The following is a 27,413-nucleotide window of genomic DNA, read 5'->3' on the forward strand; positions in this document are numbered from 1 at the left end:
GATCCACGCATCGCATTGCAAGAAATGGCTATCTTAAAAATACTTTTTCTGTTGGCTGTTACCCGCACCCTCTCAGGCTACCCAAGGATGGGTGGTGATCTCTATCTAAGTACTTTACCGCCTCTATGGAAAGGGCATATATGCTACACGAGGAGCACATGTCTCGTATAGCTTCTTCCATTTTCTCCTCCCCATCCCCTTTCTCCCCCCCTTCCCCTTCATCAACCATTTCAAGATAGAATTATATTGCCCACATCATTTTGTTCAAAAAGGGAGGAGTGTAAAAACATAAAATGATGTAATTGAACAAAATGTATGTGTGTACAGAAAATAGGACAAAATGATCAAACTTGTTTGTGTTTTGCGTACGTGACAAAAAGCATGTATACTTTCTGGAAGTTTTCTTTTGATGATGTGTGTGACAAGAAAATATACCTTTAGGGTAATGACTTTACAAAATTGGAAAAATACAATGAGTCAGGACGCTATTTTTATTGCTTACGTGGTCAACGATCAGGAGATTAGAAAGGTATAAAAGAGCAAGGACATCTGCGCTCGAGGCAGATGAAGCGCGGTGTCCTAGGACTGTGTTTCTCTGTCATTTTACCCTAGTCTGGTATGTATCAATAAAAGGTTTTTACTAATTTTAATTTTCTTCTCTGTCTTCAGTCACAAAAAGTGTCCACAATGTTAACTGATCTAAATGGTTTTCCACAATTACACTCGACTTACTCAAAGTATCTATAAATTTTGAAGCAGAATTACAATCTAGATGCCGCACTGTCTTTGTTTTAATCTGGGAGTGTGTTCGCAAGGGCAGGACTAAATCAAATGTAGTTAAGTAGTGATCGGAAATAAGTTCATTTAATGGAGTAATAATTAAATTTTGAATTTCAACTTTGTAAGTTATAATTAAATCTAATGTGTGGTTATGATTATGAGTTGGACCTTTGACATTCTGACAAAATCCTACTGAATTTAACAAATAAGTAAAACATTTGCTAAAAGTGTCAGTTTCCACATCAATGTGTACATTAAAATCCCCCATCAGTACTACGTGATCATAATTTATAGCCAAGTCAGATAAAAGGTTGCTAAATTCAGACATGAACAATGAATACGGCCCTGGTGGTCTATAGACTAGCACTACAATTGTGTTGGAATCTGTTTTAATATTTAAAATGAATGCTGCAAAAGATGTAAAGTTGCCTAAATTTTTAGAAGTGATTTGCATTTTGTTACAATGAATTATTCCAAGGCCCCCTCCTCGACCTGAATCTCTAGACTTATGAAGGAACGAGTAGCCATCTGGTGACGCCTCAGCTAGGGGTACAGTGTCACATTTACTAAGCCAGGTTTCGGTGAGAAGACACAGATCAGATTTTGTACTTAATATAATATCATTTACCAAAACAGCTTTAGTGCCAAGAGAGCGAATGTTCAATAAGCAGCATTTAAAACTGTATGCTTCTTTCTGAATTGGTGATATACTTTTTGTTTTAATTTGTAGTAAATTTCTATTACAGATGCCCCTGGTGGAGGGTCTGGTTTTATCCCTTGGTCTAATTATACACCTTATTTTTTGGTTATCAATTAATTTAAGGTTTGTATCAAGACTAAATTTACTGGATGCCCCAAGACAAGGATTATGGGTAACAGCTTCAGGAAAGTAACAGGTGGGATAAACAACAACCTGTGATTTAAGATCACATGACTGCGGCCTGGATGGTGCTCTAATCAGTCAACCAGGCAGTTTTGCTGCCATATTTTGGGATAATACATAAGATCCCCTCCAGTTAGGATGAAGACCATCTCTTCTGAAAAATCCAGGCCTTTCCCAAAAATCATCCCAATTGTTCACAAACGCTATGCTTTTGTTTGCACACCAGGTTTCTAGCCAGCAGTGAAGGGAATGCAATCTGCTATAAATCACATCCCCTCTATATAATCTTGGTAAGGGGCCAGATACAACTAAATTCCGACATTTTCTTTTAGCTTTGATGCAAAGAGAGATGAAGTTCCTCTTTAATACCTCAGATTGCTGTGAATAAATATCATTAGTGCCGACATGCAGCAATAAGGTAGATACTTCATCGTCGGCGACACGGTCCAATGCGGCCTCTATGCCAGAAATCTTGGCCCCTGCGAGGCACTTAACATGAACTGCTGGTTTAACACAGTTTGGAATTCTAACATTCCGCACTATGGAATCGGCAATTATGAGCACTTTCTTATTCTCAGTTTCCACAGGCGCGCTGCGGAGTGCTGAGAATCTGTTCTGGGTCCGAATTGGTGACCTGGGTGCCGGGGGACTACATTTTGGATTCTTAGACCCCCGTCTTACTGTTACCCACTCGCCCTGTGGCTGAATTGGTGCTGCTGACTTTGGCCGTGCACTGACTACAGTGGGGCCAGGAGAGACTGAAGCCGAATCAGAAGTGGCCGAATTGTCTAAACAAACCGAGTCGATCCAATTTTCGGTTTGCCTAATCGCTATCAGATTCCTAACGCGGTCCTCCAATTCGCGTATTTTCCCGACCAACTCTAAATTAACTAAACATTTTTGGCAGGTGAAGCTGTCTACAATGTCGGCCGGAAAACCTGAACTGTACATGCTGCAGGACACACAACATATAAACGTGCCCTCAACGGGCAGAGCGCAGATGGAACTTACGTTTAGTGGTGATGTCATCTTCTCCGTTTTCTGTAGTTTATTTAAGTGCTTTCTGCTTCAGAGACCGTCGGCTTCAAGTTTCTCACTGCCGGTTATTTCTTCTAGTCAGCTGCCGGCTTTACTTCCGATGAACTTGCTCGGGTGTTTGCGAAGGGTTACGTGCCTGTGGGAGACGCCGCTGCTCGGTGCTTCTGCTCGGTGCTTCCGCTCGCTGCTACGCTCGTGCTTCCGCCTGTGTGAGAGAGAGAGAGAGAATGAGACACCGTGCTTTGAAGATGCATAGTATGCGACACGTGTTTCGCCGTAATTGTGGGCTCATCAGGAGTACACAGTCACTGCACTCCCTTACGGGAATCGATCCTCGGACGTAGAGGCAAAGCCCCTAACGTTGTGCCACGGCGTGAGGTTCGTTCATTTGACAGCATGTAGATCGGGGTAATTACATTGCAGGCATTCGTAGTCTGATTCACAATCTGATTGTATGGGTGGTTACCTACCAGGTAACGCTTGTGGTTGGTGAGCAAGTCGGCTAACTTCTGCCACGGTGCCCTCTTTCAGTTGCGAGAAGCAGATCATACAATGGTTGAAATAGTTTAATATATATAGCAAAATCACCGCGCTTCGCAGGGGCGAATATGGCATTGCAAACGGCAGCGTTTCTATAAACTTAAAGTTACGGTTTATACCGTGCCTTGTTTCATATTCTTTTCCTACCTTATCAATTATGTAATGTGTTTTTTGAACAGGTTTCATTAATGCAAGTGATCACTCCTGCTGCGTTCAGTCACTTCACGTGAGCCACTCTCTTGTGTGATGTTGCGATGTCCACGGGTTTATTTAATGTTAGCTAAGACCCGGCAGTTAAAAGTTTCTCGCTACAGCAATTTTAACTCTGTTACAAAGTGATGCAAACTGTCGTTTATACCTCGTGTCTTCTCATTAAACTTGTATCTCGTGAATATGGCATTGCAAATGGCAGCGGGAGCGTTTCTATAAAGTTAAGGTTACGGTTTACACCGTGCTTTTTTATACCTCGTGTCTTCTCATTAAACTTGTATCTCGCGAATATGGTATTGCAAACGGCAGCGGGAGCGTTTCTATAAAGTTAATTTAGACTTACGGTTTACACCGTGCTTTTTTATTCCTCGTGTCTTATGAAGATGCTTGTATGCGTCACTCACTCGCTTCTTATTGTTTCACTGCCTTGTCAATTGTGTAATGAATGTTTTCTTCTGCGCTCTTTGGGGCTCCTCCTTCTTTTCTACGTACTGAGTTCACAGTCAGTTCACGTGATTACGTGGGAGGCGTGATGACGCGACACGCAACTCAGTCTCCTACGGCCATCTTGCTGCCTACCATTACAGTATATGGACAAAAAAGAGGTTCCAGTTATGACCATTACGCGTATAATTTTGAAATGAAAACTGCCTAACTTTTGTGAGTAAGCTGTAAGGAATGAGCCTGCCAAATTTCAGCCTTCCACCTACACGGGAAGTTGGAGAATTAGTGATGAGTCAGTCAGTCAGTCAGTCAGTGAGTGAGTCAGTCAGTCAGTCAGTGAGGGCTTTGCCTTTTATTATTATAGATATATATATATATATATATATATATATATATACAGTATATATATATATATATATATATATATATATATATATATATATATATATATATATATATATATATATATATAAAACGTCTCTTTTTAATGGGCTGTTCATCCACCCTTTCTGTTCCCTCAGGTCTGCTCCCTCTCCTGGCCAGCATGCCCGTCCGGCCCTTGTGGCACTTATAATATATATTTATTATATATATATATATATATATATATATATATATATATATATATATATATATATATATATAAAATGCTAAAAAAATTAAAGGAACACTTTGAAAATATATCAGAACTCCATCGTAATAAAAATCCTGCTGGATATCTCTACTGATATGGACTGCTATGGTAATGTGTTAGGAATGAAAAGATGGCACATCGCTTGATGGAAATGATAATCATCAACCTACAGAGGGCTGAATTCAAAGACACTCCGAAAATCAAAGGGAACAAATGATGCGGCAGGCAGGTGAGTCCATTTTGCCAAAATGTCATTGCAGCAGTTCCAAATCATTTTCAGTAGTTTGTATGGCCCTCGAGTGCTTGTATTCATGACTGACAACATCCTAATGAGACAACAGATGGTGTCCTGGGTGATCTCCTCCCAGATCTGGACCAGGGCATCACTGAGCTCCTGGACAGTCTGAGGTGTAACGTGGCGGCGTTGGATGGACGGAAACATAATGTCCCACCCAGAGGTGTTCTATTAGATTGAGTTCAGGTGCCACATGAGGCCGGGCATTGTCGTGCACCAGGAGGAACCCAGGACCCACTGCACTAGCATAGGGTCTGACAATGGGTCCAAGGATTTCACCCTGATACCTAATCTCAGTCCTGCGGTGCTGTTGTCTAGCCTGTAGTGGTCTGTGTGTCCCTCCATGGATATGCCTCCCCAGACTGACCATCACTGACCCACCACCAAACCGGTCATGCTGAACGATGTTACAGGCAGCATAACGTTCACAGAGGCTTCTACAGACCCTTTCATGTCTGTCACATGTGCTCAGGGTGAACCTGCTCTCATCTGTGAAAATCTCACCAGATTGTATGGCAAATGCCAATTGAGCTCCACAGTGTCGGGTGGTCAGTGAGCACAGGGTCCACTAGAGGATGTCGGGCACTCAGGCCACCCTCATGAAGTCTGTTTCTGATTGTTTGGTCAGAGACATTCACACCAGTGGCCTGCCTGCTGGAGGTAATTTTTTGTAGGGCTCTGGTAGTGCTCATCCTGTTCCTCCTTGCCCAAAGGAGTAGATACCAGTCTTGCTGATGGGTTAAGGACCTTCTACGAGGGGCCCTGTCCAGCTCTCTTAGAGTAACTTGTCCCTATTTAACAATGTCCTACGTGTCATTCCTGCTGCTCACAAATTTCCCTCTGGGATAATAAAAGTCATGCAAAGAGAGAACATGGAGACACAACACCTTATAGGAAGAATACAGATGTGCAATCAGTCGAGTGGTCCAGGGTCCTCCTGGTCTGTTCTGTTTATTCTTAACATTCCTGACTCGTAACTAACTTGTGAGAAATAAAGAGCGGCTCCCACAATTTTCACCTAAGGAAGCGTTTGGTCTGCTCATTTGAAGGGTGGGATATGACGGGTAGGGTCTTAAATCCAAAGTAAATTTTGGTTGTTCAAAAATAAAAATGATGATAATACAATTTATGTAATTCTTCAGACATTACAAGATTAAACAGAATATTACATATCCATAAATGATGACAGTCCTGTAGTTAAAAATTCTGTGAAAACATATATAAAGGGGTGACATTATCTTTACTAAAATTTTATGCACAAATTCTTTAACACAGAAATACAGTACAGTGGCCAATGAAGTCTTTTTAATATTATAAAGTTTAAGTTATTATATAACCTTTTTGATCTTCTAACAACATGTACTGAACTTTATAAAATGTCACTATGAAAGTTTTTATACTTTTCAAACACTTGGTAATGTACAGTGGTAAGAACTATGAGGCCTTGACTGGCAAGGTGAAGACAATTAATGGAGAACCGCTAAGTTGTACCCGTGTGAAAATGTCCGCTACGTCAGACTTGCTTTCTCATGTGAACGTGAAACTACGTGAAATGAGGCGGCAGAGCTAATCACAGCCCAAGATGTACAGGTGATTCACAAATGAGTGTGTGTGCCAGAGGATGGACTGCTTCTCTGCCCAGGGTTGGGTCTGATCAGCCATTTGAAGTGCCTGGGAAAGACTTGTCCTCTCACTCCAATGCAATTGTTATAAGTGACTTGGAAAATGTGACAAATGTCCTGGATTGTTCTGATTGGGACTTGTGCTTTATAACTGGTGCTGAATGCTGTATGGCTGAGGAGAGAAGAAGAGCATTCTGACAGCATTATGGAACCACCTTAGGATGGAGAGACATTCCATCACAGGGCACAAATGTCCAAATAACTTCATCTCTAATTGGGACCAGTACCATTAAATAATAAATACAAATCTTCAACGGACAGAGTACCATTTATTCAAAGGAAAATTGAGTGAATATTTATTCTTTGTAAGTAGAACATTGCAACATTTGAAACATTTTGACGAGAACAGGCCATTCACCCCAAAAACATTGACAGTCCTTTCAACAGTATTCCTCCAGAGTAACATCAGGTTGAGTCTTGAAGGTCCCTAAAGTCCTATCCTCTACCAGACTGCTTGGTAAATTATACGTAGTGTGACAATAATTTAGAGGTAGCAAGAGTTTAATATTCTGGTTTGCAGTGCATATTGAAAACTGTATGCATTTGTTTAAGAAATGTCATGAAGAGAGCTACTGAAATGGTTAAGTAAATTAAAGATAAGAATGTGATGGGAGAAGGTTGATGTAATACACAAAATGTACCAGAAGCTGATTAAGAGATCAGCAGATGTCCTGTAAACAACAAGGGTGGACTGTTGTCACATACACAGGGATTTCAAGAGACAGGAGAAGAGCAAAAGTGTAGAAGAACAAATGTTTATTTGGGTGTAAGTGAACGAACCGATCAGAGCAAATATATGCGTTCATCAGCACTGTTCTGTAAATTCAGTTCTTTATAAAATAGACCTCTGCCCTGATTTTAGTGACCATTCTGTAACAGACTGCTGTGATTTTTGCTCCCTCTTCAGCATTTACTGTAAAGAAATAAAAGACACAATGAACAAGATTCCTCCTGCCTGGTGCCTGGTTCCGGTCTCAAAGAGGTTTAATAAAACTTGTCCTATCGTAGAGGATAAGTTTCTTTCTCTAGCTAATATGTTTATTTCTTCCACAGTTTTGGTGTCCAAATATGAGGTGGTTTGATTCTTGCTAGAGAAAGACACCTGGCAGACTGGAGATCTCAAGTGAAGTGAGGCCGACAAGATAGCTTCATTCAGTAGGACTGCACCCAGCAAACGTTAGGAGGGTCCCGTTGATATCTGCATGGGACTGAAGACTCTGGAGGACGCGACCGTAGAACCTACTCGTGTAGGAGAAGGCTTGTTCATTTGTTCATTTACACTCTTCCTGTGTTTTAGACAGATCAGCAGCCATCTACACCCCACATCGTGAACTCCCACTTCCTGTAGTTTGATAACCGATGTCTCATGTGGTACCTTATCAAATGCTTTATGAAGACTGAATAAGTAACATCATTTCAACGAGTCTGATCATATCTTTTTGTTTCTTCCTCAAAGAATTCCAGCATATTAGTAAGACATGACCACCGTCGACTGAACCAATACAGATTTTTCAGTAAAAGTCCTGTTCTTGCCATGTGCTGCTCAAGCTTCTCCTTAGTAATTCCTAGCATGAACTTTCCTACGATGCATGATAAGTTTACTGGCCCATAGTTACTTGGCCAGTTTATTATACACTTTCTATATAATAAGAGTGTATTTGCAAAGCATCTGCACTGATAGACCGGAAAGAAAAAAAAGTTGCCAGCTGCTTGGAGCAGAACTTCAAACAATAGAACGTGCCAGTCCCATGCCACCGCTGCTTGGCACAGCCAATCAATGCGCCAAAGTTGGGAACTCTGTGAGCGCATAGGAACCAGAGTTGTAGACTTGGTGGCTGTCTTGTTCTGTGATGGTACTTAGAAGCTCAACCAGCAGTGTGCCATTTCAGAGTACAGGAAGTTAATGTTTGTATCCACACAGGATCTGTGATGACTTGGGGGGCCGTCCCTGTCACTACTTGATCTGTGGTGCATAGCGAGGAGCACAGCAAGCTTAATCAAGCACAAGGTACAATGAATACATGCAGAACAAGCAAGTCCTTCCATAATATTCTCATTATGGTCACTTAATGTACCCCTTGTGGGGTGTAAATCCAGGTGGAGTACCAATCAGGTAGTGACATGCGTGTTTACGCTGTAAATTATTCATCATGCGTGAAGCAGATCAGTCAGCAGTGTAAAGTGTGAGGTGGAGTCCTCTTAGAGCACTGGCCATGCCATCGGGGGTGACACCTCCATTGGTGAGTTACTGGCTGAGGTGTTCTGAATGGCAATGATACACTCCTGGCTCTCATGTTTCCACACAGGACATGACCCAGGTGTCCCACTTTTGTTTGTCACAATGTAACTTTATATGATGACAGCTTGTGTGTTGAGAGCACATCACTGTAGCTCATCAGTATACTGTCGTGTATTAAGACTGGGTGTGTAAACTCAGCTGCGTCAAGTTCACGTTAAAGACTTTGTGAAAACACCACAGGCCTTTCACCGTATCCTTGAGGACACACAGTCCAATGTGTGGGGTCTGAATAAGTCACAGCTGTCATGGTGGGCTAAACCTAAAAAGAATGAACTGCAGGCGTTCACAGCTGTATAAATGACTGTGCCCGCTGGTAGAGATGCTATCCTGAGTGGTGGGCTTCTTGTTATATTGGCCATGTTGTTGCTCATCTGACTGTTCACTGGACCACCCCGATGACTGTGGTCCTCCAAACCTGCATGACATGTTGTTACTCCATCAAGGGGTTTGTTCTCAGTGTTGTACCTGATATCCCCTCACAATATTTACAGACATGGCCCCCTGTACACCAAATGTAGTACAAGGGGCTGCAGGCTTTCAAAAAGAACGAGCAGAATGGCTGACATCTTCATTTAGGACACGCTGTGAAGTATTTTTAAGAGCATTCTTGCCTGTCTTAGTAATTATTGTGTTGATTGGACCCTTTATATGTTTTATATTCGTATTTCAAAGCCACTGGAAGAACAGCACTTGTGCCTCAGGCTTCATCAGAGACAGAAGTTGTACAACTACATCATCGACTTCAATTAACCTCGTTGCTTAAACCGTACATCCATCCATCCATTATCCAACCTGATATATCCTAACTACAGGGTCACAGGGGTCTGCTGGAGCCAATCCCAGCCAACACAGGGCACAAGGCAGGAAACAAACCCCAGGCAGGGCGCCAGCCCACCGCAGGGCACACACACACCAGGGACAATTTAGAATCGCCAATCCACCTGCCCTGCATGTGTTTGGACTGTGGAAGGAAACCCATGCAGACACGGGGAGAATAAACAAACTTCATGCAGGGAGGACCCGGAAAGCGAACCCGGGTCTCCTAACTGCGATGCAGCATCACTACCACTGCACCACCGTGCTGCCCCTAAACTGTACATTTTTAATGTAACTCTTACTAAGGGAGACATTGTGGAAGGTGATACTAATTCCTTACAATAATGTAATTCTTACTACTCCTGGTATTAATTGTGAACTTTAATTAAAGTCTGAAGTGTACTGATGAAGCTTGAAAGGTCTTTATTGTGTAAGAAACTGTAAAGCGGGGTGTGTGTTTTACAAGAGGTGTGTAAGAAGTCCTCTAAGCGCAGGTGTGTTTACAAGGCCACATGTAACCGGGATAAGGTGAGGAACCTGCATTATTAAAAATCACGTGTAAGTAATCTGGAGTTGTCAAAGCTCTCCAACGTCAAACTGAGCTAAAAAGAGTTCAACGCCATCATCAGCCACAGAAACAGAAGCCTGTGATCATTTCTTGTGTTTCTTAAATATATTTAGACAAAGGGACACTTTATGAATGTGTTCTCCTTGGCTGTGTGATTGAGCCCTGCAAAGGTGCGGCATACCGGTACGTGCGCTTCTTGCATTACACCCGGTGCTGCCTGGGTAATTATAATAATAATAATAATAATAATAACGCAAGTGTTTTTACTTCCATAAATTAAGAATTACATTACATTACTAGTTATTACAAACAGTAACTGCACTACTTAATGCACATCATTTTTAACGTGTTACCTCACCGTTCTCGAGATTGTCTTGCAGACTTTATTACTGTATGTTCAGTTCATTAACATAAATTTTGCCATTTCTGAAATAGAGAAACAAATGATTTCCACAGGAGAAGGACTACTGTGATTGGTCGAGCATTTGTCTCTGGAAATTGATCTTGTGGACACTTCCACCTGTGCCTGCTGGGAGGGATGTGTGTGTGTGAAGTAAAGACACTCGCAGGCTGACAGAGTGCAGTGGACTTGTGCAGACTAGAAAATCCTTAAGTGTTACCCGTTTAACGGTTTACAGGGTTACTTAACCAGATTATTCACTGATAAATCTACCTCTGATAACTCGACATTTACATGGCATTTTAGAGACCAGTGATCTGTGAATAACCGCATTATTGAGGTGCATGGCAACACACTCACGGGCTATAGAAGACACTTGTATACTGAACATGTGTGAACAGTGTGATAAAGGCCTCCATTTGTTAATTAATATCGTGGCCTGTGGTTCACCCAGAATTAGAAAGGGTAACACTTGAGTTTAGGTGTAATATTTAGGTAAAATGAATTTATTACTCATACTAGCTGTGTGTGGTCTTCAGGACAAAAAGCAACCCAATGACTCCCCAGCAGTTTTATTATATTAGTGAAGTTACAGAGACGTCAGCTAACTGGACCGGGCAGGTCGTGTCTTATCTGAGATGGATGTGTAGTCGAGTGCAGCTGTGGCACAAATTGAGCGGGACAGGTTGGAACCAGTCTCAGGTAAACGTATGGTAGCTCGTTGTGTGAATGTACAACATGCATGTAGCACACAGCTGAGTTTGTCTGCTTGGGTTGAGAGAGATGTGAGGGGCAAGCAAGTGTTTAAAAATGTTAAAAGTGCAGGCATGCGCCATCTTACAAAGGGCAAGTCACACTTGTATAAGCTTCTACATCTTCACACCAATGCCCATGGCTGTGGTTGATGCGAGCGGAGTGGACTTCTCCACACACACACACACACACACACACACATGCACACACACACAGGTCTTTCGTTTATATGTCTAATACTGTTATGTACCAAGACCTTCATAATGGTTTCTTTTGGTCTAAATAACACTTGTAAAGTGCCAGTAAATTGGCTCTGAGCAGCACTGGGTGCAGGACAGGATGGAGTGTCAGACCACCACTGGGCACATCCTCAGCTCATTTTAAACCACTGATTTAATGTGCTGCTCGCTGTTATGTTCAAAGAATGTTAAACTGTTCATAAAAAACAAAGAAACAAACAGCAGTCACAGGGAGAAGATAGATAGATAGATAGATAGATAGATAGATAGATAGATAGATAGATAGATAGATAGATAGATAGATAGATAGATAGATAGATAGATAGATACTTTATTAATCCCAAAGGGAAATTCACATTCTCCACCAGCAGCATACTGAAAAAAAAAAAACAATATTAAATTAAAGATTGATAATAATGCAGGTAAAAACAGACAACAACTTTTTATAATGTTAACGTTTACCCCCCCAGGTGGAATTGAAGAGTCGCATCGTGTGGGGTCTCCTCAGTCTGTCAGTGGAGCAGGACGGTGACAGCAGTCTGTCACTGAAGCTGCTCTTCTGTCTGGAGATGACACTGTTTAGTGGATGCAGTGGATTCTCCATAATAGATAGATAGATAGATAGATAGATAGATAGATAGATAGATAGATAGATAGATAGATAGATAGATAGATAGATAGATAGATACTTTATTAATCCCAATGGGATTAATCCCGTCGCTCTGCCACAGATGTTAAACTGTCAAGCTCCATGCCAACAATAGAGCCTGCCTTCCTCACCAGTTTGTCCAGGTGTGAGAGGTCTTTCTTCTTAATGCTGCCTCCCCAGCACACCACCGCATAGAAGAGGGCGCGCGCCACAACCGTCTGATAGAACAATAAGTTTTACTTATTTTTAAAAGCACCCTTGACTGATTTTGAATCATCTTTATAATCCTCGTGCTATTCCATCTAATAGGGTTGCTGCAGTAAAATATTTTGTACAAACTGAACACACAATACACATGTTGACATTTTTTCTGTATTTCATTAACACAGTACAAGTTGTCTCTTTAGCAGTTTTTTAAAGAATTAAAGTGAATTCCTTGTAAAAATACTCCACACTTTCAGAGGATGTCCCCTCAAATGACAAGTGCCTGTGTTTACATATCATCAGCCAGGGCAGGAAGAAGTGGGTTCAGGTTGCTGGGAACTTGTTGTGACATTATTCAGGATACAACAGTGAATCACTGCTTCTGCAGATGGAGGACGAGAAAAAGCATTAGGCAACAGCACCAACCCCTGGTTGGGAGTGTAATTACATTTATATGAGCCTTGAAGTTGTCTCCTAAGCACATGTGTGTGACATGGCCCACCCAGCCCAGATCAATTGGATCAGGTAGCCCAAACCGTGAGGCCATATCTCTGAGAAAGTGGATCGGCATTGACATGCAGGGAACCGTGGCGATCTAGGACTTTGAATTTAAATGACCGAAGGTCCAAGAAACATCAAGTGAAATGTTGGTTTGACTATTTGTGCAGCGCCATCCACTATACAGTTGCATGGTGGATGACTAGAGTGAATTCATGCCATGCAGGTAGTACCTCAGCTGAAGAATAGCTCACTTATTCAGCAATACTTCCCTTTCCATAGCCGCATACCTGGTTTCCAGGTCCAATAGTTTCTGGCTCAGCAACACGATGGGATGTTCTACACAAACGACACTCTTGCTCAACATGGCACTGACCTGTGTCCAAAATGTCAGCTTGGGCAATAAAAGGCAGATAAAAATCCAACAATACAGGTGCAGGTGTAAGGGCCTGTTTCCATTTTTTCACCCAAACCACTATATTAGGAGCCCTCTTGTTTGTCAGGTCTGTCAAGGACATAGCCCTCTAGGAAAAATGAGGCACACACCTGCAATAGTACCCCACAAATGCCAGGAATGCTTGTACTTGCCGTCTGGTTTGTGGACAGGGCCAGTTCAGTACAGCATTAACTATGGTACACTGTCGTTGAATTCTACTACCTCCCACTCTATAGTGCAATTATTTGGCTTCAATTGATCCAAAATAATCTTAATGCCACTATTATATAGTGTGATGAGCACCCCTTGACCCTGCTGCATGTGTTCCATGTCATTCTCGTAGGCAGCACTATAAGAGTTCTGAGCCATAGCTCTCTGTTCACCAGACATTGGAAGGTGGCCGGTGTCCTCTGTAACCCAAATGGGAGGACTCGATACTGCCAGTGACCACTAAGGGTGCTAAATATGTTTTTTTTCCTTGATGAATTCCTTTAAGGGAATTTGCCAATACCCTTTTGTCATGTCAAGGGTGGTCAAATATCATGCTGTTTTTGAGTTGCTTGATGAGTCCGTGCACTCACAACATCAGACATGCATCAAAAAAGGAAACATGCTGACGTAAGTCATTGCAAAAGTGCTAACTGCCATCGGCCTTTGGGACCAATACAATAGGACTGGACCAGGGACTATAACTTTCCTCAGTCATTCCTAGATCCAGCATTTGTTTGACGTTAAGTTTTGCTTCTGCTCATTTTGCTTCCAGGAGTGTTTACGGGCATTCTCAGACAACTACTCTTGGGTCAGTTATGATGTCATGTTTAAGCAGAGAGGTCCGAGCAGGACTTTCATTAATCGCTTCTTGGACGGACAGGATATCTGTTTTGAACTCTTGGCATTGTTTGGGTTGTTTAACCAAATAGTCAACCAGCCCCTTCCTTTCCTTAATTTCACAGCACCCATGCCAATGATCCAATAATTTGGAATAGGAAGTGGAAGAAGCTTGACCTGATCTCCAAGAGCAAACACTAGGAGCATCTTACCATGGTTATAGATTTGGCTGATTGCGCATGTTCCATATAAGCTCTTAGTATTGGTCTGATTTTACTAAATATATTGCATAATTGTGTGACGTATTTGAAGATATTTATGGAAGGGGGCGCCTCACTTTTTCATCCATCTTTCATTATATCCAGTAATCCCTGGGGTTGTTACCATTATAAAAGTGCATCAAGTGAAAAAACTAAAGAGGTTTGTGGGACTTTCTGGTATACAGATAGCAAGAGGGGTAGTAACTGATCCTAGTTAGGAGCCCTCTTCTTTGTCAGGTCAGTGAAGGGCACAGACCTCTCAGAAAAATGAGGTACAAACCCACCTTGAGAAGCATTTGCTTGTGCATCTTATTAAGCTGTTCGACTAGACCATCAGGCTGAGAATGGTACACTGAAGTTTTAAGGTGCTTGATTTGGAGCAATTAGGCAACCTTCCTGAATATCTCTGAGGTAAACGGCCTCCCTTGGTCCGTTAGGACCTCCTTTAGGATATGTGCGATGACCCCTACCAGTGCCCATGTGATGCTTCTGGACTTAAGGGGATAGCCTCTGGATACCATGTAGCACAATCCAATTTATGTCCTTGGGCTGAGAGTCAGAGAGGATCTTCTATGTCCACACTGATACATTCAGAAGTTCATATATCTATCAGAGGAATGGAACAGGAGGAGCATGGTCTTTTCTAAGAATCTGTCGCAGTTGACATGCCAGACAAGAAACACAAACACGTCGGATCTCCTAATTAATTCCCTGACAGTAAAATCAAAATTTTATCCTTTTGAGTGTTTTGTCAGTTCCAAGATGGCCACCCAAGAGGTTTGTGTGTGCTAACTCACAAACCTGCCGCCAGTAAGATTTTGGTACCAGCAACAACGACCTCAACTCACCCTCATGTTCTGACAAATGACATAATAAATCATTTTAAAATACAAAGTAGGGTTCTGGTGGCATGGAGTGGGTGGTACACTGTCAGTTAACTTAAGTAAATCGTTATTCCACTGTTCTCTTTTAAAAGATGCTGATGTTTGCAGAAATTGACATTGAAGTTCTGAGAGCAAATCAGGCCTGACCTCCCTGGGTGGAGTTATTGCCAACGTCGGTTCACTCGTGACCTCGATAGCAAGTACATGATATAAAACATAATAAAATCACATTACAATGTGTCATGTTTGTCTTTTTTATTTTGTGATCTCCTTGTGTGTTACATCAATACATCAAAAAAAATTACTCATCCACATTAGTGCATCTGGACAATAAATAGAATTCTGGGAAGGGAGACACTTCAACAACTTCATCAGTGTAATGGATTGTGTAACCTGTAACTCGTCAGCCTGTGGTTAGGGGAAAGGAAGAGACGTCAGGGGAATAAATTAAATAAAACTCAGTGCAAAAAGGAGAAACCTGAGATGAGAACTGACACCAGAGAGCAAAGTCAAGGAATTTAACACAAAATGACTTCAGCTGTGTGTGTTTATATAATGGCATTTCACCTGAACAGACATCACAATCAGGAAATACGATGAGCTGAATCAAATTTAGGATCTGAGTGGACAGTCACAGCATTGTCTGGGATTAGTGACACGACTTGACACAAAGAACTTTCACGTGTTTGAAATCAACAAGCTGAGGTTTATCTAAACACACAGATATCAAGTGTCAGGTCTTTGTTAATGATCACTTAAAGACACTTGTGTTCAAATCCTCACTAAAGCATTCATTACAAAGAAATAAAATATCAAAACACACGAATGAGCGCACACCTCTGTATTGTGTTGTTAGATTTGTAAAAGTCTTACCAAGATAACTGAACACTTTCTGAGCCATTGTGCTCTACAACACCCAGCAGCCATTTGACAAATGAAAGAGAAAGAAAGAAAACCTGAACAATTTGTGATGTGACTATCAAAAGGAGTAAATGTGGTGACAGGCAGACAATTACTGACATACAAATGTGATTCCTTTATTAAAGGTTTAAGTTTCTCTGTTTTTCTAGAATTGAGCACAATGCTGTTCTCTGAAGTATTAATTGTGTTCTCTATGAGGTGAGCAGCTGCGGCTAATGAGACTTCACAAATATTAAGAAATGTCAGTCTAAAGGAGCAAATCCTACGTTTAATTGTGGACATCAAACCTCATCTGACCTTCTCAGTCGTCCATTTCAGTTCCTCACAGTCACCTCAGTGTCATTTAGTGAGCCAGCAGTGTGAGGAGTGAAGGCCGACTGCTCCGTCTGCACTCGTCTGTCATCTGCTGCCTTAGTGAGGAGGAGTGTGGATTAAAGTGCAGACATAGGAAACATTAACTTCACAATTAAATGATGAGTTTAGTTTGATATAAAAGTAAAACAATAAAAGGAACATTTCATAGAATTTGACTCTCAAACAAATGTCGGCCGTCATCTGAGCTCAGCTGTGGAGTTTTTAGTTGTGAAATCTGAAAGTCTGTACAAATTATATATTAAAAGATTTTTATATTTCCAGATATTAGGATTAAAATCAGCACAAAATTTAATTTATGTTGAAATAAATAATTCTTACCCATAATAATGGAAACAGCAATAATCAAGTGTTTCTGTGAATTGTCAGGAGTTTCCTACATTTACAGTGCTGTTTATTACACATTCAAATAAGAAGAAGACTTTTGAAAATAACTTTGGTGAAATAAGTAATAATCATAAACAGTGTACACTCTACATGAATAAAGTACAATTTAACAAAAACAGCCTTCAAAAAAACCGCAAATAAGAAATGATTGTGTTGTTAAGAAATATGTCAGAGTTTTGTACTGTTAATATGAAAAATGAGCAAAGGAATAATGTAAAAATAATTAAAAACATCAAATCTCAGATAATTACATTTTTTTTTCTTTACCATTCACAGTAAATTGAGCACTGAAGAAGCTGGACTAAATATTTTACAACTCAGGATGATTTTCAGTGCTTTTCGGAACCAGGAATACATAAAAGCGTAAAGAATTGGATTAACTGCATAATTCACTTCACTGACCAACACAAAGACATTCCTGATGATACGTGTGATTGGGTTAATACCATCATTATTAAGATTGTACATATAAAGAGGCAGCCAGCAGATAATAAAAGCCCCCACGACTATTCCTAATGTTTTTGCGGCTTTTCTTTCAGACGGTTTTGATATTTTTCTGTCACTCACCTCCTCAGTTTGCCTCTTTTCTATCATACAGTTGATGGCTCTTGAATGGCTTCTTGCCACTACAAATATTCTGATATAAAAACCAATCATCAGTGAATAAGGGATAAAAAAAGTTACAAGTAAAATAAAAATGACCATTTCATAAGAAGTGAATGCTAAACAAGCTCCTTCACATCGCTCTGTTACTATATCACTAAAACATAAAGCTATGACTGTAATTAAAATTGCAGACAGCCACACTACAGCAATGCTGATCTTTGTAACAGTTAAAGTTATTTGTGAGCTGTAAAAGAAAGGATGGCAGACAGCAATGTAGCGATCAATGGATATTAAAACCACATTATATACAAGTACAGTATTAAGAATATTCACAAGTCCATGATACAAATAACAATAAATAACTCCAAAGTACCAGCAAAGTTCAATAAGGAGAACCAAAGTAAAGGGCAACACAAAGACACCTGATAAGAAATCGGCCGCTGCGAGTGAAAAGATCAGAAGATTAGTCGGCGTGTGCAGCTGAGCAAAATGAGAAATAGAAATGATGACAAGAAGATTTCCAAAGACTGTCAAGAAAAGCAAAAGACAAGAGAAAGTGTAATAAAGTCCATAAACTTCAGTTTCAAAAATCGGTTTGTAACAAGATGTATTGCTGTGAGGATAACAACGGCCATCTTTCACTTGTTTAAACTCCATGTCTGTCCCTGACTGAGCCGTCCTGCCTGCACACTGAGATGTTTATACACTGAGGCCCTGCGACTGCCAGATTCTCTCTGCTGACGTAATTCACATGAGGCAACTCTCTGCTGTGTTTGCTTCACAAATTCTCTCAGGATGTTTGTTTGTTCATTTCAGTTCTTACTCACTAATGAGTTCATCAAATCTCAGACGTCTTCATTATATTTGTTTGTCAGGAGCCGCTCAGGGCTGCGGTGGTCTCTCCTCACAGCTCCACAGTGGTCCAGCTGCTGGCTCTCTGCAGTTTCCTTCTTCTCCTCTGTCTGCTGTTTTTGTTTTTTTGTTCTCAGTCACTTTGACTTTCTTTCCTCATCACAGCGAGCAGCACATTAAATCAGCAGGTTCAGATGAGCTGAGGTTGTGCCCAGTGGTGGTCTGACACTCCATGCTGTCCTGTGCTGCTCAGAGCCCCTCTGACTCCTCCATGAAGTGTGTTGGACCACCCTGTGCTCATGAGAGGCCCTCACACACACACACACACACACACACACACACATACAGTGTACAGTAACAGCTGTGTGTTTTTGTCTTTTCCGGACCCTCACATTAAATTCCAAACAGTATTCCCCCCATTGCTCTCTGTCAGTCTGATGTTGTCCTGATTGTCTTTGTCTGATTTTCTGGACGTCTTTCTTTTCTTAAATCCTCAAACACACAACATGCATTTCTCTGTGTCAGTGGCAGCTAAACTCTCAGAATTCCAAGGCAGCAGCACTAACTGATGTGCTTTTTATTTTGATGACATTTGTTGTGTCACTGAGTTGTGTTGTGTTGTTGTCATTCCCTCCTCATCATCACAGACAGTGAAGTGGTCCTCACCACACAAGAGTTCATACGTGACACACTGGTGGTCTCTTAATACAAACTTCATGTCAGGCCCCCTCTTCTCTCCTTGTGTCACTGAAGCACCTTCTAATGTCACTTGTCACATATTTATGTCAATAGTCCGCATACTGCAATGCATTTTGGGAGACAGCAGGTCATCAGGCTTCATATTGTAATGCAGCTCTGCACCCATCGTCACTGTGAATACACAATGGCAGGTCTGAAACTTAAAAGTACTGCATATGAGAAGACTTAAGTGTTATAATGGACTCATTCAGAAGCCATTAAGACGGTTAAGAGAATGTCAGGTTATATAGCGCCCTGATGTGTACAGCAGATTTCCCAACTGTCAGTGCACAGATCAACATTAGTCAGTCAGTCAGCCATTGTCAAACCCGCTACATCCTAACACAAGGTTACGGGGGTCTGCTGGAGCCAATCCCAGCCAGCACATGGCACAAGGCAGGAAGAAATCCTGGGCAGGGCGCCCGCCCACCACAGGACACACACACACACACCAACTACACACTAGGGACAACTTAGGATCACCAATGCACCTAACCTGCATGTCTTTGGACTGTGGGAAGAAACCAGAGCACCTTGTGGAAACCCATGCAGACACAGAGAGAACATGCAAACTCCACACAGGTAGGACGCGGGAAGCGATCCCAGGTCTCCTTACTGTGAGGCAGCAGCGCTACAACTGCACCACCGTGCTGCCCCAGATCAGCATCAGTCCATACGAAATATGAGCAGGTCAGCCCATTATATCCACCTTAATTAAAGATTCTGTGTGTTCTGTTCATCCAGTTGCTTTTTCTCTGCCTTTCCAACAGATGGCACTTCGTAACCCTTTTTAGTGGTAAAATGCATTGTATATGTCATTGTAATAGATGGCATATAACAAACATTAATAACACTGCTTGTACAAATCCTGTACTAAATGGCGTATCTCAGAGACATAGCAATAGGGCAGGCACACAGCACTGCAAACATTAACACTGAATACATCCAATAGAGAGTAACTGCCAGACGGACAGAAATCAGCTTATCCACCTTAACAAAAGGACAAAGTCTGTGTGTCTATGAGTCCGTCTGGTTGCCATGTCTCTATCATTCCAACATATGGTGCTTCACAAGCATTTGTAGTAATTCAATTCATCACATTTGTCAATCCAACAGATGGTTGTACCAAATCGTATATAACACAGACATATGAAGTGCCTGTATGTGTTTCTGTGTTTCTCTGTGTCTGTCAGGTTGCTCTGTCTCTGTTGTAAAACATTTGGTATGGGATTCATAAAAGTAGTGCTAATGATTGTGATGTGCCATCTGTTGAAATGACAAATGCAGTGCACATTCTTGCTACCTGAATTACAAAAACACAAGCCAATAGGGTGCACTTCAAATATTAACACCTAATATGTCTAACAAAGAGTAACTGCTAGATGGACAGAAACTGGCAGCTGCATCTCAAAAGCAATAAGCATCCATTAGGGAAAAGAATCAAATGCATAAACGTATGTTGAGACAACGTGAAAAACCCAAAGCTAAGGAAGTCAGGGGCAAAAGAAATACAGATGTGATGCACCAGACCAGAGATGATGAATTGTCCGAGGATATGATTGTACAAATTATTAAGGACTTCTGTGCTAAGGAATCCATTCCCGGACAGGTTTATCCATTCCCGGGAATTCGGGAATCCCACATTTCATTCCCAGGACTCTCACGTGAACGGTTTTAGAATGACCGACTCTTATTTTTAATAAAACTACTGCAATATGTTGACACAAATAAAAGACTAACCTTATCTACAAGCAGTTCATGCTGTCATAGAAGTACATGTATCTTTAGTTGCAGTAATAAGAGCATAGAAAGCACAACGTCCTGACAGGAGGCGCAGTAATAGAACCGCTGCTTTGCAGTAAGGAGACTGTGGAAGATTGTGGGTTCGCTTCCCGGTTCCTCCCTGTGTGGATAGCGCGTTGAGTACTGAGAAAAGCGCTATATAAATGTAATGAATTATTATTATTAACATGTCCAGTCGTGCGGTCGTCCATGCGACACCGCACCTTCGTACAGAAGTACGCCAGCCGCTGAGAAAGCACGCTCTGTCTCCACTGAAGTAGGCGGCACAATCATCAGATACTGATACACTTGTTTTAAACCACGCCCGCGCTTGCCATTGCTCTGAAACACCGCCATTTCAGCTTTTACTGATGCATCCAGTTTGTTGTCATCATTCTGTGATGGCAAGTTTCTTGGCACAGATAATGTGGACGCAACAGACTGACGCATTGCAATTTCAAGTTGCTGTTCAAAGCTGTTGTCTGATGACGTGCAAGCTGCAGCAATAGCGCCACCTTAATTATTTTGAACTATAACTCTGTTATTTCTTGATCGATTTTTACACTTTTACACGCTATATATGCGAGCTTGGCCGTTCCCGTTTTCCTGGGAATTACAGCAGTTTCATTCCCGGGAATGCGGGAATGAAAAAAGTCCGGGAATCCCTGGCTCCCGATTACTGGATTCCCTAGTCTGTGCACACTCAATGCTCATACAATAGAAACCCCAGAGGAACACGGAGAGTGAAATCATAAGAATACCGCGGCCATTGTAGCAGTGCGGGCCCAGGAGACACCAAATACAACCAGAGCCAAACTACAGTGTGATGTTCAGAGTCAGAGGGTGTGAAGTCAAAGGCACAGGGGAGCCCCAAATCTTATTACAACTCATGAGATGGATCAGTCATAGAGGATGATCCTTCAAAGAGTCTGAACTCTTTGGGATTTGCCGCAGCTGCTTTGAGTCTTTGCCTTCATTTCTGTCTTTGATGCACCAATTAACTCAGAAGAACTGTTTGTGAAATACAGGAGAAGGTTGTGTGAGATGGTTGCTCGACTCTATCAAGGACATGCAGATGGCTGTGCTTTGTGTGTAAACTGAGTGTTGCTTGACACAGAGAGAACTCTAATGCACCATGGAAAACAATGCAGGGATTTCAACCAACCTGTAATACGGGCAGTCAGGGGATATAGAAATCCTGAGGACTATTATGATGCAGTTCATGAACTCGACTGAGTGATGGTATTGGTGATGACTGTGAATACTCGTCAGTGGGATGAACATCACCTTTCATTTTCAATCTGAGGTCAAGTTCTGCTCTCGGGTTTCTGCAGCTGTCGTTGAACTTCCTCACTTTTCAGCCCTGCAGTTTCTCTCAGCCTTTTATTCTTATTATTTATGCTCAGATAAATACTAAATAGGTACACATTTATTCCTTTTGATAGTCACATCACAAGTTGTTCAGGCTTTCTTTCTTTCATATCTGAAATGGCTGCTAGGTTGTTGTAGAGCACAATGGCTCCTGCTGCTTCATACACAGAAAGCGTTCAGTTATCTTGTGAGCCATTTATAAATCTAACGACACAATGCAGAGGTGTGCGCTCACTCGTGTGTTTTGATATTTTATATCTTTGTAATGAATGCTTTAGTCAGGATTTGAACACAAGTGTCTTTAAGTGATCATTAACAAAGACCTGATGCTTGATATCTGTGTGTTTAGATAAACCTCAGCTTGTTGATTTCAAACACGTGAAAGTTCTTTGTGTCAAGTCGTGTCACTAATCCCAGACAATGCTGTGACTGTCCACTCAGATCCTAAATTTGATTCAGCTCATCGTATTTCCTGATTGTGATGTCTGTTCAGGTGAAATGTCATTATATAAACACACACAGCTGAAGTCATTTTGTGTTAAATTCCTTGACTTTGCTCTCTGGTGTCAGTTCTTGTCTCAGGTTTCTCCACTTTACACTGAGTTTTATTTTATTTATTCCCTTGACGTCTCTTTTTTTCCCCTAACCACAGGCTGACAAGCTGTGGTTTACACCGTCTGTTCCACTGATGAAGTTGTTGAAGTGTCTCCCTTCCCAGAATTCTCCTTATTGGCCTGGTGCACTAATGTGGTGAGGAATTTGTCTTTGTAGTGTTGTTGCAAAAATCAAACATTAAAAGATCGAATATGACAGAGTGTAAAGTGATCTTATTATGTTTTATATCACATTATTTCATTTGTTCAGAGTATTATGCACAATTTTATTTTTTAATGTTATTATTGCTGTATAGTTTAACTGTAAGTGTGCTTTCCAAGGAGCAGCTCGTGTACACATAGAAGGAGGATGTGCTGCTACAGACAGAGGGCCGTTTCACACTGAGGGGATTTTCTCTGCAGTCTGAAGAGCAGACAGACACCATTTTCAGACCATTCAGAATTAGAAGGTCAAATCTTTAAAACATTTTTTGGACTTCCCAGATGTGTAAAAGTGAAGCTCCTGAACCATTGGTTATCTTTGTGCATGCTGACCTCATAGACGTGTACTGATACAGTCTGTGAAAATGACGTTAAACAGAGAAGGGCTTGAAGTGTTCAACTTGGCCCTCACAATCTTTAAAAAGTCATCATCTGATGAATTGAAGTGACGATATAGGAAAGAAGAGAAGCAGAACAATCACAGCCACACAGCCATTAAGAGACTGAAATGCCTCACACATTTAGGTGTGTCGGTGTTGTATCATCTGTGACAGCTCCGCAGATAGCCAGTTTGTATCTCTGATTTGCACATCCAATTACCTTTGTATTTGTTTTCACTTTTTTGGGCACATTTAAGAATGTTAAACTCTATAATGACTGAATAAAGGTTTATTGTCTGCTCCACTTGCTTGCATTACTATTTGCTCAGCTCTTGCCATCTGGGGTTACAGAGAACAGAGGAGACGTCTTCTGTTAGGTGAAGTGTAGCACAGTAGCAGTCAGTTCAGCATGAAGTCAGAATCCGTAGTCCACGGTCAAGTGAGTGTCTGCCGGCTGTGTCTCCTTCCAGGCCAGGTGAGTGCAAAAATAAGAGAACTAGAGGTGGGGAACATGTGTGAGGGTCTACGTAACAAAGAATCTGGTATGGGAATAAAAATATCTCATGCTGTTGGAAAGGGTCACCCCAAACCCTTCCATGATAAAACACGCAGCATACAAGGGAAAAACACAACATAACCAGTTAGACAATGCATGAGATGTTTTAGCATGGAGTACATCTCATCCTAAACATGCTGTCACCAATAAATTGGATTCTTTGGGAAGCCTGTGTTTAATTTTTCAGAGGAACCACAAAAGCCACACATGATCTTTATGAAACACAAACTGAACACACAGTATTTTGCATGTCTACATACACACAGTGTATTTACAAATATGTTTGTTACTCTTGTCGAAGACCAGCCTGACTACAGACAGACACCAGGACACACAGAAGTCCAAAGTCTTCACTACACAGTCCTTTGCACCTCACACACAGCGCACAACCCACCAGCACTATTGCTCACAGTCTTTTCTTTATCTTTGCTGCCCTCAATCCTCCTTCCCGAATGGGGGGACACGGCTCCTTTTATAATCACCCAGATGTGCTCCAGGTGCTCCCTGATGATCTTCCTGCAGTACTTCCTGATGTGACGGAAATGCTGCAGTCCAGGGCTTAGCCAATGTCCATGTGCCCCATGTGCCCCCAACACCCACCAGGGTGGCTGCCTTCTCGTGTCCCAGGTGAGGTGCTGCTCCTCTCCCGGTCCTTCCATCCTCCAGGTGTCCCGACTGGGCATGAGCCCCAGCCGTCCACCATATTCTGTATTAAGGAAAATGTATGTTTAATCAAATTTCAGACATAATCTTAAAAACATTCTCTACATATGAATCCCATATATTTTAGATTAGATTACATTTATTTATCCCAAGGGGAATTTAAATATATACAGATACAGAATATAAAAAAGAAATGATACAAACTCACAGAACAGCCAATCAACCATATGATAAATAAATAAATAAATAAATAAATAAATAAATAAATAAATGTGTGGTGTTGTAAAGTTTTGGTCCTCCCTCTCCATGTAGTAAGAGTCATCCATGACATGGTTCTTGTTTGAATGTAAAGTCTAAGCTGCTGTTGGCTCGTTGCAGGCAGGCAAACTCTGTCTGAGTGGCAGTCTCTGCTTCCCTGGCACCTGACGCAGCACTGAGCTCTCTTTTTATTCATGCAGCTGCAGAGTCCGATTTATTCAACTTTACTTTTATAATAATTGTTCAATATATTATTAATTTGATTTGATTTGTTGTTGATAAAAAAATTCTAATCATTGTTTTGCGGTTTACTCCTCAAATATCCATCCCCATATCTGAGTATACAAGAAAGCAGAGGGGAGATCACTCCTGGTTTTTGAAAATAAAACAGCGCTGATGGAGAGACTGACGGTCTTCATACAAGATCAGCATATTGTTACTGACCAATCACTTTTGCTTTAAAAACTTCATTTAACAATCAAGCGATACAAACAAAGGTAGGTAGGCGAAGAGAGTCTGCCAAGTGATGATAAACTAAACATACCAATGGGTTTTTGTGTTTATTCTGTATTTATGAATTTTTCTTTTTTAGTTCATATTCACCTGATAGTTCAAAATACCTGATAATATGAAAGTAATCTATTAGCAGAATTATATTTTCAAATGTATGTCTCCCTTTTTTCAATGTTTTTCTCTCTCAAAACAGATAGTTGAAATATCATATTCTTTTTTTCCTTAACATCAGCCTTATCATTCATATTGCCTACCAGGGATTTTTCCTGCTACATCCAAACCTGCTTGGGTAGGCTCCAGGTTTCCTGTGATCCTGCGATAGATAAACTGGTTTAGATAATGTATATATTGTTCTTAATCTAAGAGGCTGTCTCTGTCGTTTTATGCCTGTCCGGACTCCCATTGCCTGCTCTTGCTCTGCTCATTATGGGTTTACTGTCCTTTATGGTGGGCTATTCAAGTCTCACGGCCCCTAACCCTGACACTACATGCGCGTTTTCTTTGTTTCCCTCAATACAGCAAGGTGGGGTCTGCACACTCATTCAAGTCTAAGAGCCCTGTTCTTCCTAAGCTCTGTGATTTTCATGAGAAAATATTTTAAAAATGATAAAATTGTGTAAAATTGTGCATATTCAGTATCTAGTTTTGATTATGCTTGTTTTTATCAGACAAACACAAAACCAGATAGTAAACCATGTAGTGTAGTAAACTTCCACTAACATTAAACTCGTTTCCAAATCTGTTAAGTGTACAGTTCTGTCTGATTGTGACACAAAACTAAACTCTGTAGGAGCTCCATGCCATAATTACTAAAACTAAAACTGAAACTAATACATATAAAAATAAAATAGAAATGTCTTTGTGAAATAAAAACTAAACTAAAACTAAAAATACATTATGACAGAAAACTAAAATTAAACTGAATTTCCAAGTAAGGTCAGAAAAAATATAGAAATAAAAACTAATATGAAAAGGCAAAACTATCATAACCTTGGTCCTCTCCTTGGCAGAATCAGGTTGTCTCACTGGTTGTCCGGTGCGGTGGTTGTGATATCCCCTGTAGTCAGAGAGTGGCTCCCAATCTACAGTCTGGAGGTCTATTAGATCACGAGCTGAGCGGGATCAGAGGAGAGAAGAGACACAGACCAAACATGACATGTGAAAGGTGCAAGTTTATTACACAAGTGATATACAACAAAAACAAGCAGTCAGGTGGGCCTTCAGCGCTGACCCTCCATTAAAAAGCAAATAAAAAAAGGACAAAAACAGAAATAAATGAGGTTGTATTTACAGTTGGCACAGTGTACTCCAATAATCCTCAATACAAAAACTACACACACACAATAAATAAAGTCAATCTTCCTTCATTGAAAATAGTAAAAATGTTTTAACATATATATAAACCACTTTTAAACAGCAATGACAGGCAGAGAGTTCTTCAAATCTAAACGTAATTCCTTTATTAAAGGTTTACGTTTCACTGTTTTTATAGAACTGAACACAAAGCTGTTCTCTGAAGGATTAACACTAGAATTACCAGAGCCTACGAAAAAACTCGTAGATCCGGCCCACCTTAAATCGCTTCTTAAATCCGTTCACACCTCTCCGCCAGCATCCTTTGTCCTCTAAATGTGCTGATAAAAGACAAGCTGCCAGCAGCCGGCTATTCCATCCCCCCACCGACTTAGAACATGAGCGAACTTTTCCCAGCTCATGCCTTGATTGATTATCTGGGAGTGAAGTGGAGTTTTACAGTGGAAATAATAGATCCTTATTTGGAAGACACGCATGAAATGCGTGATCCGTTTCTAAAGTAATCTGTGTAAACACATTGTTAAAACAGAAACTTTTTCATATTT

Source organism: Erpetoichthys calabaricus, chromosome 3 (assembly GCF_900747795.2).
Source record: "Erpetoichthys calabaricus chromosome 3, fErpCal1.3, whole genome shotgun sequence".
Taxonomy (NCBI): domain Eukaryota; kingdom Metazoa; phylum Chordata; class Cladistia; order Polypteriformes; family Polypteridae; genus Erpetoichthys; species Erpetoichthys calabaricus.